The following is an 18,492-nucleotide window of genomic DNA, read 5'->3' on the forward strand; positions in this document are numbered from 1 at the left end:
CAATAAAACGTGCACAAAGCAATAAAACAATTTTTCTTTTCTTTTTTGGGTCAATACAATACAAAAGACTGAAAGAGTAACCATTAAGCCAATTACTTTCGTTATAGATAACAAAAATATAAAAACAAGTCATATTTCCACTTTTAAGTGGTGCATTAATAGGATAAAAAAATTATTAAAGGATATTTGCATTTTTATTTATCAAAAAGATATTTTCATTCTTAAAGGTATGAAACATGACTATTTATATTAGTCACTATATCATGCAAGTATGATCAAAATACTACACTATTATTTTCTTTTTATATGTTGTCTAAAAATAAAATACTAAATATTGTAACTAATAACAAAATTAACAGTACTTAACAACCTGCCTATACAAGCCAATGACTAAAATAGAAGAGCATTCACAATAAAGATCTTTAAAAGCTAAAAACTCCAATTTTAACAACTCATTCCCAAAAAAAAAAACACTATAACAGTGTTTCTCTTCCTAAAAATTTGGGCAAATTAGCTCAAAACTTATAACAAAAAATATTTGTATATTCCGTAGATGAAGTGACTGATTGCTTTTGATGTTTGTGGAAATTTTTTTATTATTTTAATGAGTTGTTTGTATTATTTTAAATGAAGTGGTGAAAAAAATTAAAAAAAAAATTATAGGAAAAAAATAGAATTTTTAATATAGAGTGTATTGTAAGTAAGGTATTAAAATAGATAAAATTGCTCTTTTTTAAGTTTCTAAAAGCTTAATATTTTAACTCCTTTATCCACGCAACATACCTCACCCAATATTGGCATCACTCGGTATCAGCTGCACCATCGTTAGTGCTTTTGAGGATCAACTGGTATATCATTTTATATTGTTATATCAGATAAGAACAATTAGTGTATAATGCCCGTGAAATGAATTTTGAACATGCTCATCTGTAAATAAATCCTACCAAGTTCTTCCTACAAATACCAGGTCTCCCAACACACTTTTAAATATGGCATAATTTGGAAAGTGAGTTTAAAGTAAGCTTATTTTATTATTTAGCTTAATTTTACTATCATTCAGCTTATTTTTACTATTATTTATAGATTTTACTATACGTTTAGATATTATGTATGAGTTCACTATACTTTTTCAACTAGCTTTTACTTTTAACTGCAGTATTTTCAACAAAAAGTTTTCAATAAGAAGTGAGCTAACACCAACCTAAGAAGCAAGACCACCATTAATGGGAAGACCAAGACCGCCATTAATGGGAAGACAGCAAGAAGCAAGCCAACACCAACGTAACAAATTTAGTTCCCCAAAAAAATGAAGTACTTTCATTAATTTAGTCAAGAATTCCAGACAATGAACCATTACATACGCTGAAACTTGATGTACCTTGAGTCTTCAAAGTCTTATAATTAAGTTTTGACAAGGTCTTCGTTCATGTAAATCCAATCAGCAGAATCGTACATTGCAAATTTATAAGTGGTAACCAAATTTCTGATGTTCACATCATCACATGCATATTTCTAACTTAACTTCCACGCTCAAAACATAGACTCCAAGGCAATACTTTTTCCTCTCTTTTTTTCTCTCTTTTTAACAAGTGAGGAATGAACCCTTGAGGACGGAGTGGAACAGTGCCACAAAATCATAAAAATCTTGGCTACACAAATCAAAATTATTAGTCCATATTAAAAAATCCACATGGAGTATACACAATGGAATAAATTGATCATACCTTATCGTTCAAGCATTTTGACAAGAAAAACAATATCTTGATATTTACTTTAGAGATAGTTTAACTTAAAGTAAATGAATAATCTAGGACCAAAACCAATTTTATATTATTTTCATAATTATTTGATGTGGCTAACATTCAGTATAGATGGTTTCTATGTAAAAATGACAAATAGTCAATCACAAATACCTATAAAAATGAGTGTGAAATTGGTTGTGATCTTAAAATAACTCTAAATAAATAAAAATAATAATTTGACATACAAGGCTTGAGTTGATTAATAAAACTCGGAAAAAGTTGTTGTGGGGATCATTCGGTTGATAGGCCCATAGGATTCAGAATTGGTTGAGGATTGTTGGGCCAGTGGCCCATCCGAGGTCGTGCACCCATCCGAGGACGCCACGCTCCTCGGCAGTACGCGTCCGAGGACGATCGCGTCCGAAGACGATCAGGACGTGGTATCACCACGATCAGATCTCAGAAGTAGGTCATCCCAAGGGGTAGGGTAGCCAACTAAAGATGAAAGAGATAAGGCCAACAAATATCTGAAACTATAGCTGCCTCCGCATTAATGACCTATCAACCAACTCTCTGGCCGCATTAATGTGGAGGTGATACCTGAACAGTAGGGAAGCAGCCTTACAGCTGCCCGTAGGAAGTTCCAGGAGGCACCAGATGGGACAGAAAGAAATCCCCCGGGCACAATCTACACGTGTTCGGTGAAGATGGATCGCGAAGGGGAGTATATAAACTAAAAGAGGAACATGAAGAAGGGGATCGAGAGAAAAAGGAGAACACAGATAAAACTGAAGAGAAAGAAGGAAGAAAAAAGGGAGAGAGAATAACACTAGGGACTTAAGAAAAGACGTTGATTATACCAACAAAAGAGAAGGAAAACATGGTACGGGCTTGAGAGAAAATCTTGGGGGTAGATACCACAGTTAATCTAGCTCTTTACACCCACGCTCTACAAATCATATTGTCTGGGCCTTTTACGTACGAACCCAATACTGTTTAGGTTCGTCACCAAATCGTGTCCTTACAATTGGCGCCGTCTGTGGGAAGAGCTTGTGTTAGCTTGTACAACCTCCGACACAACGTTTTCGATGGAAGGAGTGGAACTGCCTCACCCCGCAGCGGGGCTGCATCAGGGTGATATCAGCCCGCATCAGGCGGAGTCAAGGGGCTCTCAGCATGATGGTCTTCGAAAAAATCCCGAACGGAGGGAAGTCCAGGAGGGGAGCATACATACTACTCACACCACGAGAACCCGTACACGCGGGAAGAGTCACGTTTCCCACGTGAAGCATGATGGGGATCTGCAGCGTGAAATTGCGGACTTGAAGAGAGAGTTACGTCATGCACGACGGGAGCGTTCCCCACCTCGCTCCGAACTATCATCCGGGGAGTCGGATGGAACTAGTTACAGGCGGAGATCGAGAACTCCGCAGAGTGAGACTTTCTCCTACGATGCCATGAACAAAGCCTTGAGTCAAATTTCCAGATCACCCTTTACAAGAAGCATAGATGATGCTACCCATCCTCGGCGGTTCAATCAACCTACGTTCTCTCTGTATGACGGCCATTCGGATCCGGTGGAGCATGTAAGCTATTACAGCCAGAAGATGGCTATTCATTCCAGAGATGATGCCCTGATGTGCAAGATTTTTCCGTCGAGCTTGGGCCCGACGGCGATGAGGTGGTTCAATGGCTTAAGGGCCAACTCTATTGGATCTTTCAAAGCGCTGACCCAGGCTTTTGGTGCTCGTTTTATTACATGCAGCAGGACTCCTTTGCCGCTGGGATCCTTGTTGACCTTGTCTATGCGAGAGGGCGAGACTCTCAAGAGTTATTCGGATAGGTACTGGGAGATGTTCAACGAAATAGGAGGGAAGAATGACGCTGTGGCCATAACTACTTTCAAAGCCGGCCTCCCAGCTGATCACGACTTGAGGAAATCCTTAACGGGTAAACCTGTTACCAGTGTGCGCCAACTGATGGACAGAATAGAGAAGTACAAAAGGATAGAGGAGGATCAGCTTCAGGGGAAAGGAAAGGCCAAGATGATCCCTCAGGAGAGGAGGGATTTCAGGTCGGATCGTTATAATAACAACCGACCAAGGCGGGACTTTGTTGGCCAGTCGGTCTCGACAGATGCCCAGGCCGTTAATGCGGTATTTCGGGAGCCTGTTCAGTAGGTTTTGGAGAAGATAAAGGACGAGCCATTTTTCAAATGGCCTAACAGGATGGCAGGAGAGCCTACAAAACGCAACCCGAGTTTGTATTGCCATTACCATCAGGACCATGGACACACGACAGACAACTGCAGAAATTTATGGGACCATTTGGAGCAGTTGGTCCGGGAAGGAAAATTAAGGTAGCTCTTGCATCACTCTAGTGGAAGGGCGAGCCAAGCAGGTTCCGAGGTGCGTGGGGATGCTTCATCAAGGCTCCCTCGGGGAACAATCAACGTCATCTTTGCGGCCCCAGGGAGGACTGGATCTTGCCCCACCAGAGTGTTGTCGGTGTCCCGATCCCCGGTTGAGGATCGTTCTCAAGCATGGAAGAGAGCCAAGAAGCGTGTCTCCTTGGTTTTGGGTTTTTCAGACGAAGATTTGGAGGGAACCATACAACCCCATGAGGATGCCTTGGTGGTAACGCTGAGGATCAGTGGGTACGATGTCCGAAGGGTGATGGTTGATCAGGGAAGTGCAGCGGATGTGATGTATCCGGATTTGTACAAGGGGCTTGGTTTGAAACAGCAGGACTTGACAACCTATAATTCCCCTCTGGTCAGTTTTGAGGGAAGGTTAGTCATTCCCATGGGACTAATCAGGTTGCCCGTGCAGTCAGGCACGGAGGTGGTGGAGGTGGATTTTATTGTCGTAGATGTTTTTTCTCCGTATACGGCTATCCTAGGCAGACCCTGGCTTCACACACTTAAAGCGGTTTCATCTACCCTGCATCAGAAGGTGAAGTATCCGTCCGGAGACCAAGTGCTGGAGATAGTAGGGAACCAAGCGGCTGCTCGGCAATGCCAGGTAGCGGCTATACTGCATCGGCCTGAGGCAGAAACCTCGGCTACAGCCGATAATGAGTCATAGCAATTAAAGATCCCAGCATCAGGTTTAGACGTACCAACCAATGGGGTAGAGTGCGAAGATCTGGAGAGGGTGACCGTTGCTGATGATCCAGAGAAATTCTTTCGGGTTGGGGCCAAGTTGCCTCTGGAAGAGAAAGCGAGTTTGCTGGAGTTCCTTCGAACTAATGTGGACGTCTTTGCATGGGACCCGTATGAGGCTCCAGGAGTAGACCCAAATTTTATTTGTCATCGACTCAATGTAAACCCTGCCGTTCCCCCTAGAAGGCAAATTCCTCGGCGACCATCGAAAGAGCATGCCGAGGCAGTCCGAAGTGAAGTTGCCAAGCTCAAACAGGCTGGGGCTATCAAAGAAGTCTTTTACCCCCAATGGCTGGCCAATACGGTGGTAGTGAAGAAGAAGACGGGGAAGTGGCGAGTGTGCGTGGATTTCACGGATCTTAATAAGGCATGCCCCAAAGACCCATTTCCTATGCCAAAGATTGACCAGCTGGTGGACGCGACCGTGGGCCACCCTAGGATGAGCTTCTTGGATGCCTTTCAAGGGTATCACCAAATACCGTTAGCCACCGATGATCAAGAAAAGACCGCTTTCGTGACCCCGGTTGGGAACTACCATTACAAGGTGATGCCTTTCGGTCTGAAAAATGCTGGATCTACCTACCAACGCATGATGACGAAAATGTTCGAGCCACAGCTGGGCAGAAGTATTGAAGTTTATATTGATGACATGGTGGTGAAAAGCAAGGTAGTGACTGAACATGTGGAGGACCTCACTAGCATCTTCGGGATACTGAGAGAACACAGGTTGCACCTGAATGCTTCGAAGTGCTCCTTTGGAGTAGGTTCAGGAAAATTCTTGGGGTACATGGTGACCCATAGGGGAATTGAGGTTAATCCAGATCAGATTAGGGCTATTAACAGTTTGCAAGCGCCCCGGAATCCAAAGGAAGTGCAGAGGTTGACGGGGATGACTGCTGCGTTAAACCGATTCATTTCCAGGTCAGCCGAAAGGTGTCGTCCTTTCTTCCGTCTGTTACATAAGTGGCAGGGATTCAAATGGACCGAGGAGTGTGTTGAGGCGTTCCAGCAGTTGAAAAATTATTTATCCAAACCGCCGATCATGTCTAGCCCTGAAGTGGATGAGATATTGTATGCCTATCTGGCGGTAGCTCCACACGCAGTCAGTTTTGTCTTGATGCGAGAAGACAATGGCGTCCAGAGGCCGGTATATTATGTAAGTAAATCCCTCCATGAAGCGGAGGTGAGATATCTGTCGTTAGAGAAGGCCATACTGGCGGTCGTTCATGCGACACGTAAACTCCCACACTATTTTCAAGCTCACACTGTAGTTGTTTTGACCCAATTGCCTCTCAAATCCATACTTAGAAGTGCCGACTATACCGGCAGAATTGCCAAGTGGGGAACGATTCTGGGTGCTTTTGACATCAAATACATGTCCCGCACCTCTGTGAAGGGTCAAGTACTCGCCGATCTAGTAGCGGAATTCGCTGAGTGCCCTGAGGAAATTAGCAGGAGTCAAGACCACATGGGTGAAAAATCGGTTGGCATAATATCCGTGCCAGGAGGGCCGGTATGGAGGGCATACGTGGATGGGGCCGCAAACCAACGGGGAGCTGGACTGGGATTGGTCCTGATATCACCCGAAGAGGTCATCATTGAGAAGTCGCTAAGGCTGGGGTTCTCAGCTACTAACAATGAATCAGAGTACGAAGCTCTGATAATGGGAATGAGCATGGTCCGTAAAATGGGTGGAAAGGCAGTGAAACTGTTCTCGGACTCGAAGCTGGTCGTTGGCCAGGTGACTGGAGAGTTGGAGGCCAGAGACCTGAGAATGCAAGGGTATCTGAACCGGGTTAGGCATATGCGAACAGAGTTCGAGTCGTTCGACGTATTACATATTCCACGAGGCGAGAATACCCACGCGGACTCCTTAGCGACCCTTGCCACCTCCTCAGCACGAAATTTCCCTCGGGTAATTATCGTGGAAGACTTGCATACTCCCACTTCGCCAGAAAAGGAGATTTGCCAAGTTCGTCAAGCTAGTTTGACGCCGTGCTGGATTGACCCTATATTAAAATTTCTCGACAGCGATGTGCTGCCCGAAGATAAGGTAGAAGCTGAGAAAGTACGAAGGAGAGCACCTCGGTACTGGTTGTCCGAGGATAAAAAGCTATATAGACGGTCCTTCTCTGGGCCATACTTGCTCTGCGTGTCTCCCGAGGCAGCAGAATTAATCCTGGAAGAATTGCATGAGGGTATTTGTGGAAGCCACACAGGAGGAAGATCCCTGTCATGCCGAGCGCTAACGCAAGGTTATTGGTGGCCGAATATGCAGAAAGAAGCGCAGGAGTACGTTAAGAAGTGCGATCAGTGTCAAAGATACGCTCCGAATATCCACCAACCTGGAGGAGTTCTTAACCCTCTCTCAAGTCCTTGGCCCTTTGCACAATGGGGGCTAGACATCGTCGGCCCTTTTCCTAAAGCTATAGGAAACAAGAAGTACCTGCTGGTCGGCACAGACTACTTCACCAAATGGGTCGAGGCTGAACCCTTGGCGAACATCCGGGACATAGATGTGAAGAAGTTTGTCTGGAAGAACATCGTTACGCGATTTGGAATCCCACGAGCTCTTGTTTCGGACAACGGGCTCCAGTTCGATAGCAATGCTTTTAGGAATTACTGTTCAGAACTGGGAATAAGAAACAGATATTCCACTCCAGCTTATCCGCAAGGCAATGGGCAGGCTGAAGCTGTTAACAAAGTCATTGTCCATGGACTTAAGAAGAGACTAGACGACGCGAAAGGCAGATGGGTGGAGGAACTCCCACATGTGCTTTGGACGTATCGGACAACGCCCAGGCGTTCGACGGGAGAAACTCCTTTCTCCATGACCTATGGAGCCGAGGCCGTTATTCCGCTGGAAACTGGATTCCCGACATTAAAGACCAGTGCATTCTCTTCGAGTAATAATGATGCGATGTTGGAAAAAAGTTTAGATCTGATTGAAGAACGGAGGGAAAGCGCGATGGTTCGGCTAGCTTACTACCAGCACAAACTCAAGCAGTGCTACGATAACAATGTGAGGATGAGGCCATTAGCCATAGGCGACCTGGTGCTAAGAAAGGTCCTGGGGGCCACTAAGAATCCAAGCTGGGGAAAACTGGGACCCAATTGGGAGGGACCGTATCGAATTACTTCTGTAGCGGGAATAGGGGCTTATTATCTAGAGGATCTAGACGAAAAACCTGTACTCCATCCTTGGAATGTAAATAATCTCAGAAGGTATTATTATTAGTAAAGAAGTTTTAATTCAAATATTCTCTTTTAACTTACGTCAAATATGCATTCTATGAGTTCCGCATCCTGTCATATCATACTGAATTGTTAAACAGAAACTGAGTTATGCCAGGTCCTCGGATCGCAGACTTAGTGGAAATTAACATCCTATCATACTGAATTGTTAAACAGAAACTGAGTTATGCCGGGTCCTCGGATCGCAGACTTAGTGGAAATTAACATCCTATCATACTGAATTGTTAAACAGAAACTGAGTTATGCCGGGTCCTCGGATCGCAGACTTAGTGGAAATTAACATCCTATCATACTGAATTGTTAAACAGAAACTGAGTTATGCCGGGTCCTCGGATCGCAGACTTAGTGGAAATTAACATCCTATCATACTGAATTGTTAAACAGAAACTGAGTTATGCCGGGTCCTCGGATCGCAGACTTAGTGGAAATTAACATCCTATCATTCATACTGAATTGTTAAACAGAAATTGAGTTATGCCAGGTCCTTGGATCGCAAACTTAGTGGAAATTAACATCCTATCATTCATACTGAATTGTTAAACAGAAACTGGGTTATGCCAGGTCCTTGGATCGCAAACTTAGTGGAAATTAACATCCTATCATTCATACTGAATTGTTAAACAGAAACTGAGTTATGCCAGGTCCTTGGATCGCAAACTTAGTGGAAATTAACATCCTATCATTCATACTTAATCGTTAAACAGAAACCGAGTTATGCCAGGTCCCAGGATCGCAAACTTAGTGGAAATTAACATCCTGTCATTCATACTGAATTGCTAAACAGAAACTATGTTATGTCAAATTCTTAGACCACTAATTCGGTAGAAACTTACCTGCTAAGTTGTGCATTGAATTATTAAACGGCAGAAAAAGTGGTGATGAGTTTTTCTAAATCATAATCCTAGTAAAAGTAATGCCTTATGAACATTCGTTAAGGAGTCAGAAAGAGAGAGCTTCAAATGCAAGATTGGCGTACAATGAAAGAGGCGTCTGAAATAAATCCATCCAAAATTACGACGACAAAGTAAGTAAGTGTAAAGATAACTTAGAACCATTAGAATGATAAGAAAGTAAGCAAGAAAGTCCTCTATTAAGTGTCTAAACTAAAATTACAAAGCAGTTTCTATCTTTTTACTTTTTGATGATGCCCCCAGCCGATTGAACTGTGGAGTCCAATTCTTGTTGAAAACCCTGTGAGACCGTATAGGTCTTCGAAGCAGTGATGGATTTGCTTGGGGAAGCTCCTGGAGAGGAGGTGCGAGGTAAAACCTCCTCGCTGGGGTTAATAGCTGGGGCTGGAATATCAGCTTGGTGTGGTTGAGGAGCGGAGGGGCGTATCGCTTCGGGGTAGTATACGTTCTCTGGCTTACGTAGTTCAGATGAGGCTTCAACCCCAGCGTGGTTAAGAGCCTCGCTCCAGGTTCTCGCACAGAAAATACGGCAAACCTCTGGAACTTCGGCTCTTAACGCTTTCTCAGTTTCAGCTATCCCGATTTCGTAGCCCCTCTGCTCGGCTTCATCCTTTGCCTTCTCAGACTCGATTTTTGCTTTCTCGGCTTGTTCTTTAAGCTTTTCAGCTCTCTCCCTTAACCTCTGAGTTTCTTCTAGATGCTTCTTAAGAACAAGAACTTGCTCCTGAGCCTTCTTCAGCTCGGCATTCGCCTCGCGCAGAAGCTTGGCCTGTTCCTCGGCCTGCTTCTGGTAGCCTTCTGATGACGATTCAGCACTCTTGCGAGCTTCTTCCTCGACCAGTAGCTTTTTCCTTGCGACGGTTAGATCCTGTTCAGATTTGGACAAGGTTTGAACAGCCACTACCCTTCTTTTCCTTTCACCATCTAGCTGGTTAGAACAAGCATTGAGCATCTCATCTAGCTTGAAGGTATTTTGGATGATCTGTAAAAAATAAAAAGGGGGGGGGGTGAGTTAGTGTTATAGTTAATGAAAAGTACGCATTAGTGAGTAGCAGTCACAGAATGAAGCAGTATAAAAGATAGCTTCCCACCATGCCCAAATATCGTTTATTGTCAAGGATGAGTTGATTCTTCCTCACATTCTTTAGCTCGGCCATATCCTTTGGGAGCAATAAGGCCTCCTCTATGGCCGAGGCCACATGACACCCTATGCCGCCGTTATAATCCCTTACAGAGGCATCGTTTCGCAGGGGTTCCCCACCGAGCATAGGAACTGGCAGCCATGCTTGTGAATCGGGATGTGGGGAATCGGATTTCTCTTGGCCCCGCGTAGAAGGTTGTCTGGTTTTCTGCTGCTTCGCCGCTCGTTGGACATCTTCCTCTCGAGTGGGGCGGGATCTGCTCGCATCTGCCACCCCCTTACCTTTCTGCTCTCTGCGCTTCTCTGGCTCGGCAATGCTTGGCGGTGCTGTTTGCGAGGATGATTGAGGAGGGTGGCGAGGGACTGGAGGAGGAGACCTGGCTGGAAAAGATGAAACCTGGGATGGTACTGTTTGGGCAGGTGCAGACTTTCCCTGTTGACCTCCTATCAGCTCCATTAGGCTTTTTTGGGTTATCCTTTTTACCCCCATCTCGTCAGAACTCTCCTCGGGGTTTGAGGGCTGATCGAAAATCTCAAAATCGTCCGTGGATTCCGATACTGTTACAACGGTTTGCTTGCTTTTTTCCCTTTTCCTTCTCCTATTGGTGCCCTTTTTCTTGAGGGAAGGTGAGGGTAAAGAAAACCCCGCTGAGACGCTGGCCACGGAAAGAGGTTCTGTGAGAGGTGTGTGTTCGGGAAGTGGAATACCCTGGGGACAATGAATCCTTCGTAGGCAACACTGATACGGCGAAGCCGAGGATCGCGTGCCCTAATCACGCACTTCGGCGCCTGAAAGCCAAAAGAAAGGGGGGTATATCCGAGAATTAAATGTGCTGCTCGTAGTTGACCATCAACCTCGTTCACGTATATTTCAGCTCTCAATAATCTGTCTAGGCTCGCTTTATTGACCAATCTGAGATTGGGCTTTGTGTAGCGTCTATCTGCAAGACCGTTGATTTTAAAGTTAAAAGTTGTAAGACGCGAAAATAGTAAAGGTGATTAAAATGTGATTATGAGCTAAGTAGCATAGGTCTATAACTTCGCACCCACCTGGCGTTCCCTCCACAGTCGGGCAAGATAGACCATCATGCCATTCCCCAGAAAAAATGAGGAAATCTTCTTTTAGGTGCTTATTTGAAGTAGGGAGGCACTGAATCAACCTTACTTCAGGATATCTCGACTTGAGATAGTAGTCCTGGTCAGCTAAGCGGTGAAGGCTATACACCCAATTCACGTCGTGATGGGATAGATCTAGACCCATTCTCTGATTCAGAGCGTCTATACTCCCCAGAATCCTAAACATATTGGGGGCGCATTAAGTGGGGGATAGCCTAAAGAAATTAAGGTAACCCCTGGTGATACTACCCATGGGGATGGTCATCCCTCCTTCAATAAAGGCGATCATGGGGATAACTACTTCCCCAGTTTGCCTGGCGTCAACCCACTCCCCTTGGGCCGCATACCTCATCCCTACCGTTGGTGGGATACTGTACTTCATGCGGAAGTTTCTAATACCCTCCTCGGAGTCAACGAGACACCGAAAGGGATTCCTCTGCTTCCCCATTTTTTCTTTTTCTTTTTTCTAAAGAAACTTAGTAGAGAAAAAACTTTTTGATTTTGAATGAAAATGGTAAAAGCTTCGAGAGGACTTACAGGTTCAAAGGAAGGACCTCGGACAACGTACGATTATTTGTAGTCGCCAGGAGAACAGTGAAGACAGGAAGAAGGCAGGTTCAGTGTATAGGCCTTGGAACTACGTAACCATTAAGGGTAAGGTACAGGTTTAATCTGGGAACGCCTTTATAGTCATGTGAAGATTGTGAGCGGCGAAATTCCCGCTCACAAAACAAGAGAAGCCCCCTGCCGTTCGATTTGGATCTAACCGTCGAACGTGGGAGACAGGGGAGTTGTCAGAATTTAATGCTGCCAAAATCGGGGCGCTGAAGCGTCAGGGGCACGCCCCGAAACGCGCACAGGTGCAGGCTCATGACGTCAAAACCCACCTTTTCTCCTGAGGAGTCGAAAAGTAGGATTTTGAGGGGCTATTGTGGGGATCATTCGGTTGATAGGCCCATAGGATTCAGAATTGGTTGAGGATTGTTGGGCCAGTGGCCCATCCGAGGTCGTGCACCCATCCGAGGACGCCACGCTCCTCGGCAGTACGCGTCCGAGGACGATCGCGTCCGAAGACGATCAGGACGTGGTATCACCACGATCAGATCTCAGAAGTAGGTCATCCCAAGGGGTAGGGTAGCCAACTAAAGATGAAAGAGATAAGGCCAACAAATATCTGAAACTATAGCTGCCTCCGCATTAATGACCTATCAACCAACTCTCTGGCCGCATTAATGTGGAGGTGATACCTGAACAGTAGGGAAGCAGCCTTACAGCTGCCCGTAGGAAGTTCCAGGAGGCACCAGATGGGACAGAAAGAAATCCCCCGGGCACAATCTACACGTGTTCGGTGAAGATGGATCGCGAAGGGGAGTATATAAACTAAAAGAGGAACATGAAGAAGGGGATCGAGAGAAAAAGGAGAACACAGATAAAACTGAAGAGAAAGAAGGAAGAAAAAAGGGAGAGAGAATAACACTAGGGACTTAAGAAAAGACGTTGATTATACCAACAAAAGAGAAGGAAAACATGGTACGGGCTTGAGAGAAAATCTTGGGGGTAGATACCACAGTTAATCTAGCTCTTTACACCCACGCTCTACAAATCATATTGTCTGGGCCTTTTACGTACGAACCCAATACTGTTTAGGTTCGTCACCAAATCGTGTCCTTACAGTTGTAATGAAGCTAAACTAAGGTGAACCTGGTTCAAGCTATGAGTGGAAAGGGAAGTAGTTGAACTTCTTAAATCTCTCATAAAATTTTAATTTTTTTAATTTTTTATGTGCACAACAAATAAATGTGAAAATTTTGATTATCATGTTAAAATTGAAGGATGTTACAATTGATTTTGTCAAGGTAAGTATTAATTTTAATTTATTTTCTTACAATTCTGCAACGTAACCACATATATAAAGTGAAGATTTCAAGTGAATTTGTATTTGATTACTAGAAATTTTGATATTGTTATTGTTAACTCAAAGTTGCTTATTGGAAATTAAGATCATCTTATTGTAAATTTATTCATAATTCTAATTCTTAGTTAATGGATACCAATCCAACATAAAAGACATCTCACAACAGAATTTTTTTTTTAAAAATTCAATTATGTTTTATTATAAACTTCAAAACTAAATATATTTATAAGATGGCCAATAGAAGTAGTCATAAACACTTCAAGTGTTGTGAGTTTATTTTATTTTTCTTAGTTCTTACAAATATTTATAAATAAATAAAAAAACATTATTGCTTGCATAACATATGGCACTAACCATTTCTTCGGGTAGGGAAAGTACATATATATAAATTACTAGAGAGAACATAAGTAACAAAAAGTAACCCAAAAAAAAGTTGAAGCAAAGTCAACACCGTACCAACTACGTTTAACAGATATATAGAGTATAGACCTAAATTTGATACCCAAAGAAGAAAGAACTGGACCCTTTCATTATAATGAGTCAAGAATGCCAGAAGGAACACACCTGTAAGCCTGTAACACGTATTAGACCCTTATGGACCGCCATGTACTAGTTATCATGACAAAAAGAATGGTCCATGCATGAATCATTAGAGATGCTGAAGCTTTGTGTCTTGACTCTTCAAAGTCTCTTTCGAGTTCTGACAAGGTCCTCGTTCATGTATATTCAATGAGCAGAACTTTGACAAGGTCCATGCATCTTTCCAACTTAACTTTCACGCTCAAAACTTTGACACATGTACGTCTTCAAAGTCTTTTATGATTAAGTTCTGACAAGGTCTTCTTTCATGTAAATGCAATCAGCAGAATCGTACATTGCAAATTTATCAGTGGTAAACCAAATTTCTGATTTTCACATCATCACATGCATCTTTCTAACTTAACTTCCACGCTCAAAACATAGACACCAAGGCAGTACTTTTCCTCTCTCTTCCTTTTTTTTTTTTTTTTTTTTTTGGCAAAAATAGCCAAATATCATTTTTTTTCAAAATTATTAATGTTTTACTATTATTTGAAAAATATTTAGCAATATATTTTTCTTTTTACTAAAATTAGTGAGATTTTGACATAAAACTCGAATTTACAAAATTGAATATTCATGAAACTCGAGTTATACTTATTGCCTCTGACAGTTAGTCATGATGAGCTGACATTCACTAACACGTAACAATCTTCATGATGAGGTTGAAAATTAAAAACCCTCACAATTAAAGTCATTACCGAATTTGAACGGTTTGGAAGTGAAGTGGATAATTTGAAAGTTTGTTTGTGGCTTAATTGGGTGACACTGATGTAATAAATAAAATAAAACAAAAATATTCAACTATATGTCTTTATGTCATTGAATTGTAATGTAAAGAGAATCTATCGTAAAATATGTAGTATTAATTAGGTGATGACTTTTCCCATCAAAAAAGAAAATTACAATTAATTAGGTGATGACTTTTTTTTCTTTTCTATTTTTGCTGAGAAATTAGGTGATGACTTTAATTGTGAGGGATTTCAATTTTCAACCTCATCATGAAGATTATTACGTGTTAGTCATGCATCAGTGAATGTCAGCTCCATCATGACTGACTGTCAATAGGGGCAAAAATAGTCAAATATTATTATTTTTCAAAATTATTAATGTTTTACTACTTTTGAAAAATATTTAGGAACACACTTTTTTTTTTTTTTTTGAAACTTGAGTTTGTGAGATTTTGACATAAAACTCTAGTTTATAAAAAGCAGGCAAAAATAGTCAAATATCACTATTTTTTTAAATTATTAGTATTTTATTATTGTTTGAGAAATATTTAGCAATGTACTACTTTTTGAAACTCGAGTTATTTTGACTAGGAACTCGAGTTTACAAAAATCGAGAGCTCATTTGATAAGTGAGTTTAAATAACAGTTTTCAATTTTTTTAAAAATATATGTGGGTAAAAAAATATGAAAATACGTATAATATTATTTAAAAATTGAAAAAAAAAAAGTATTTAAGTTAACGTAACAAACAACCCCAAGTACCTTAAAAAAAAAAGTCCACTTTGGAACTTGAGTTTATACTTATTGCCTCTGTTTCAACACTTTCACTACCTATTGACAGTCAGTCGTGATGGAGCTGACATTCACTAATGCATGACAAACACGTAACAATTTTCATGATGAGGTTGAAAATTGAAATCCCTCACAATTAAAGTTGTAGGGACATGATTTTTGTTAACTCGGTCCTGGGCGATCAGGCCCCGGCCCAAGAGGTCCCACACAATGAAGTTTGTAGAGTATGGGTTGAAGAACTCGGCTCCAGTTGGCTCAAACGGTGCGTTGCATGTTCTAGATAGAAATAGAAACGCAAATCAAGAAAACGTAACTGAAAGTCGAAGTTCTATTCATGGATATGATCTCATACAATGACTTCTTCCTTTTCTTTCCTCTCTCCTCCCCCTTTTTTCGTCCCCTTTTCTGGGGGGACTCTTACATATGATATAAGTCCTCCCTTATCATCTAGGCCCTATACTTGTTGATCATCCAATCCCCCACTTGAGCACCTGTTCCATCAGACGCCCTTACCAGTTCTTTGTGAGTTGCAGTGACCAAGGTAACACTGTTCAGGGGTTTTCTCCTCATTAATGCGGCCAGGAGAGTAGTTGTGATGCATTTTATGTGGTGGTGATAGCCTTTGCTGGGATATTTTGAGCCTTCTTTCTTTTTATGCGTTTGGAGTGAGGGCTACAGTAGCTGGGATGCATCATTGATTCTGGACTTCGGAATGTCCGAGGAGGAATTACTCCTCGGACGTATTTTCTTTGCCCAGTTGGCTTGGGCAAAGATTACGGGCTGCGACGTCTCCTCGAAAGGGATTGTCCTCGGACGGGCCCAAGGCCCAACCAACTTGTTATTCTGGGCCGGTCTCCACAATAGCCCCTCAAAACTCCGGTTTTGATCTCCTTCCGAGAGGAAAAGCGGGGTTTTGACATTTATAAAGGATGGAACGGATGCAACCTTGGTCCGCACGCGTGGGCGGTTACTTTTGATGCGCCACAATTTACGAGGCGCGGCCATTTACTCCAAACAGCTTTATGTCTCCTTCATCCAACGGCGAGATGTGGATCTAACGGCCAGCATTGCTCCTTGAATTCGTGAGAGGGAGGGGTTTTTTTTTTCTCTCTCTCCCTCTTGCTATATAAAGCGCCTGAGAGGATCCTTTTTTCTTTTTTATTCGTACATCAGAACAGAGAACTCCAGAGAACTCCAGCGCCTAGAAATCCTTGAGCACCTCCGTCCTTCAAATCTTTATAACCGTTTCTGCGAAGCGCCCTTCCTAGAAGAGATCTTCAACCACTTCACCGGCCATTTGTGAAGATATCTGTAAGTTCTGTTCGCTTCGTCGCTTTGATTTTCTCCTCGGATTTTATTTTTCTCCTCGGTCTTTATTTCCATTCTTCCAGTTCAGATTAGATGGGTAGATTCAAAAAACTAGTAGACACTCCGACTGCTATGGAGGCTTTTAGGGCAAAATACCATATCCCGCCGGGGGTGGTTCTGCGGTACTGTCCCCCAGAAGGAGTACTGTTAGATAGAGGCGTGGGTGAAGTGGTCATTCCCATGATTGCCTTTATTCAAGGGGGAATGACGCTCCCCATGCGTAGGATTACCCGGGACTACTTGTTCCACCATAGGTTGACGCCACACCAGTGCGCTCCGAACATGTTCAGGGTATTAGGCTGCATAGATGTCTTGAACGAGTGAATGGGTCTGGGTTTGACTTGGCATGACGTGGTACACATGTACGAGTGCCACTACGTCGAGAATGGAGGGTATTACCTTAAATCTCGATCCAAGGTGGTTAGGGTAATCTCCTGTCTCCCCATGTCCAATAAGACTATGAAGGATGACTTCCTCATTGCCTCAGGAGAATGGAGCGATGGTCTTCATTGTCCAACTCAGGCGGGAACCCCAAGTGTGGCGCCTTTAGGCCCAATCCTTTAGGGAAGGGGCTTAGCTCCTCGGACCTACTCTCTTTTCCATTTGTCATAAATCTGTTAGTTTAATTATGATTTTCTTCTCAGCTGTATTGCAAATAAAGCTTTGGTTGCTCCAGGCTGAGCCACGTGAACGTTCCAGCCCTAAATTATCTTTTAAGGTCAGAAATCTACGTCCACACGAACAGGCAGCTGCGTGCGTGTCATTTGGTTTTGGGTTATCAACCCCTAACCCGTGCTTTCCAACCCGTTGGCCACGCCATTAGAGCTGGTAGCCCCCGGTTAGCTAGGATTGACGTGTCACAGCCTGGGTGTTTGGCCCGAGTAGATCTTAAGCCAGTCGTGCTACCTGGAGTTCGGGATCCTCCACCGGTCATGCAACTACCCCCAGAAGACCTTGAAGCCACCGTGCCAGCTGAGGAAGAGGCCGAATCATCTCATCTTTCCCTTGAGGAGGAAATAGACGAGTTTTATTTTGAGGAGGAGATTGACAAAGCCCCCGTAGTTGAGCTCTCGGACCCTGAAGGAGAGCAAGATCGTAACTCCGTGGCTGGTGGTCCAATCATTATAACTTGCTTGGACGATTCTTCAGACGAGGAAGTAGGCGGTATGGCTGGTAAGGGAAAATCTTTGAAAGAACTGATGTCCAGTCGAGGAAAGGGTCAGTCCTCAAAGGCGCCTGCTAAGGCATAAACCCAGGACCCTCCTCCCATCGCCCCTCAGGTTCCTTCCGACCCTGGCCTCAAGGTTAACCCTGACCTAAAAAAGAAGAGGCCGGCTGACGTTCCTGAGGAGGGTGAAGTGGCCCCCCACCCGGCCAAGCAGCAGAAAGCCACTCGAAGATAGAGGAGCAAGAGGGCTAACTCCACGGAAAGCCGGGATGAGGAGAATCGGGCTGAGGTGTGTGTTACTCCCTGCGCATGGAGTCCGAAGATGGAGCTGGACGGGGTTGCTATCCCCTACACTGCCTCGGTTCGAGAATACAACAGGGGCAGAGCAGGTTATATAGCTGAGGCCCTGGAGCAACCAGTGCTTCTTCCTCGAGATATGGAGGCCTACAGGCGGTTCTCCCAGCCTGAGCTTTTTCTGTCCCTTAAGAGGGACCTTGCGATGGTAAGCCCTTCTTGCATCCTTTTATTAAGCCATCAACACTGTTGCATTCTATCCTAATTCTGGTTTTGTTTTGTTGGCAGATCACCCAGCAGGTGTTCGTGATCAAGGA

Source organism: Quercus lobata, chromosome 10, assembly GCF_001633185.2.
Source record: "Quercus lobata isolate SW786 chromosome 10, ValleyOak3.0 Primary Assembly, whole genome shotgun sequence".
Taxonomy (NCBI): domain Eukaryota; kingdom Viridiplantae; phylum Streptophyta; class Magnoliopsida; order Fagales; family Fagaceae; genus Quercus; species Quercus lobata.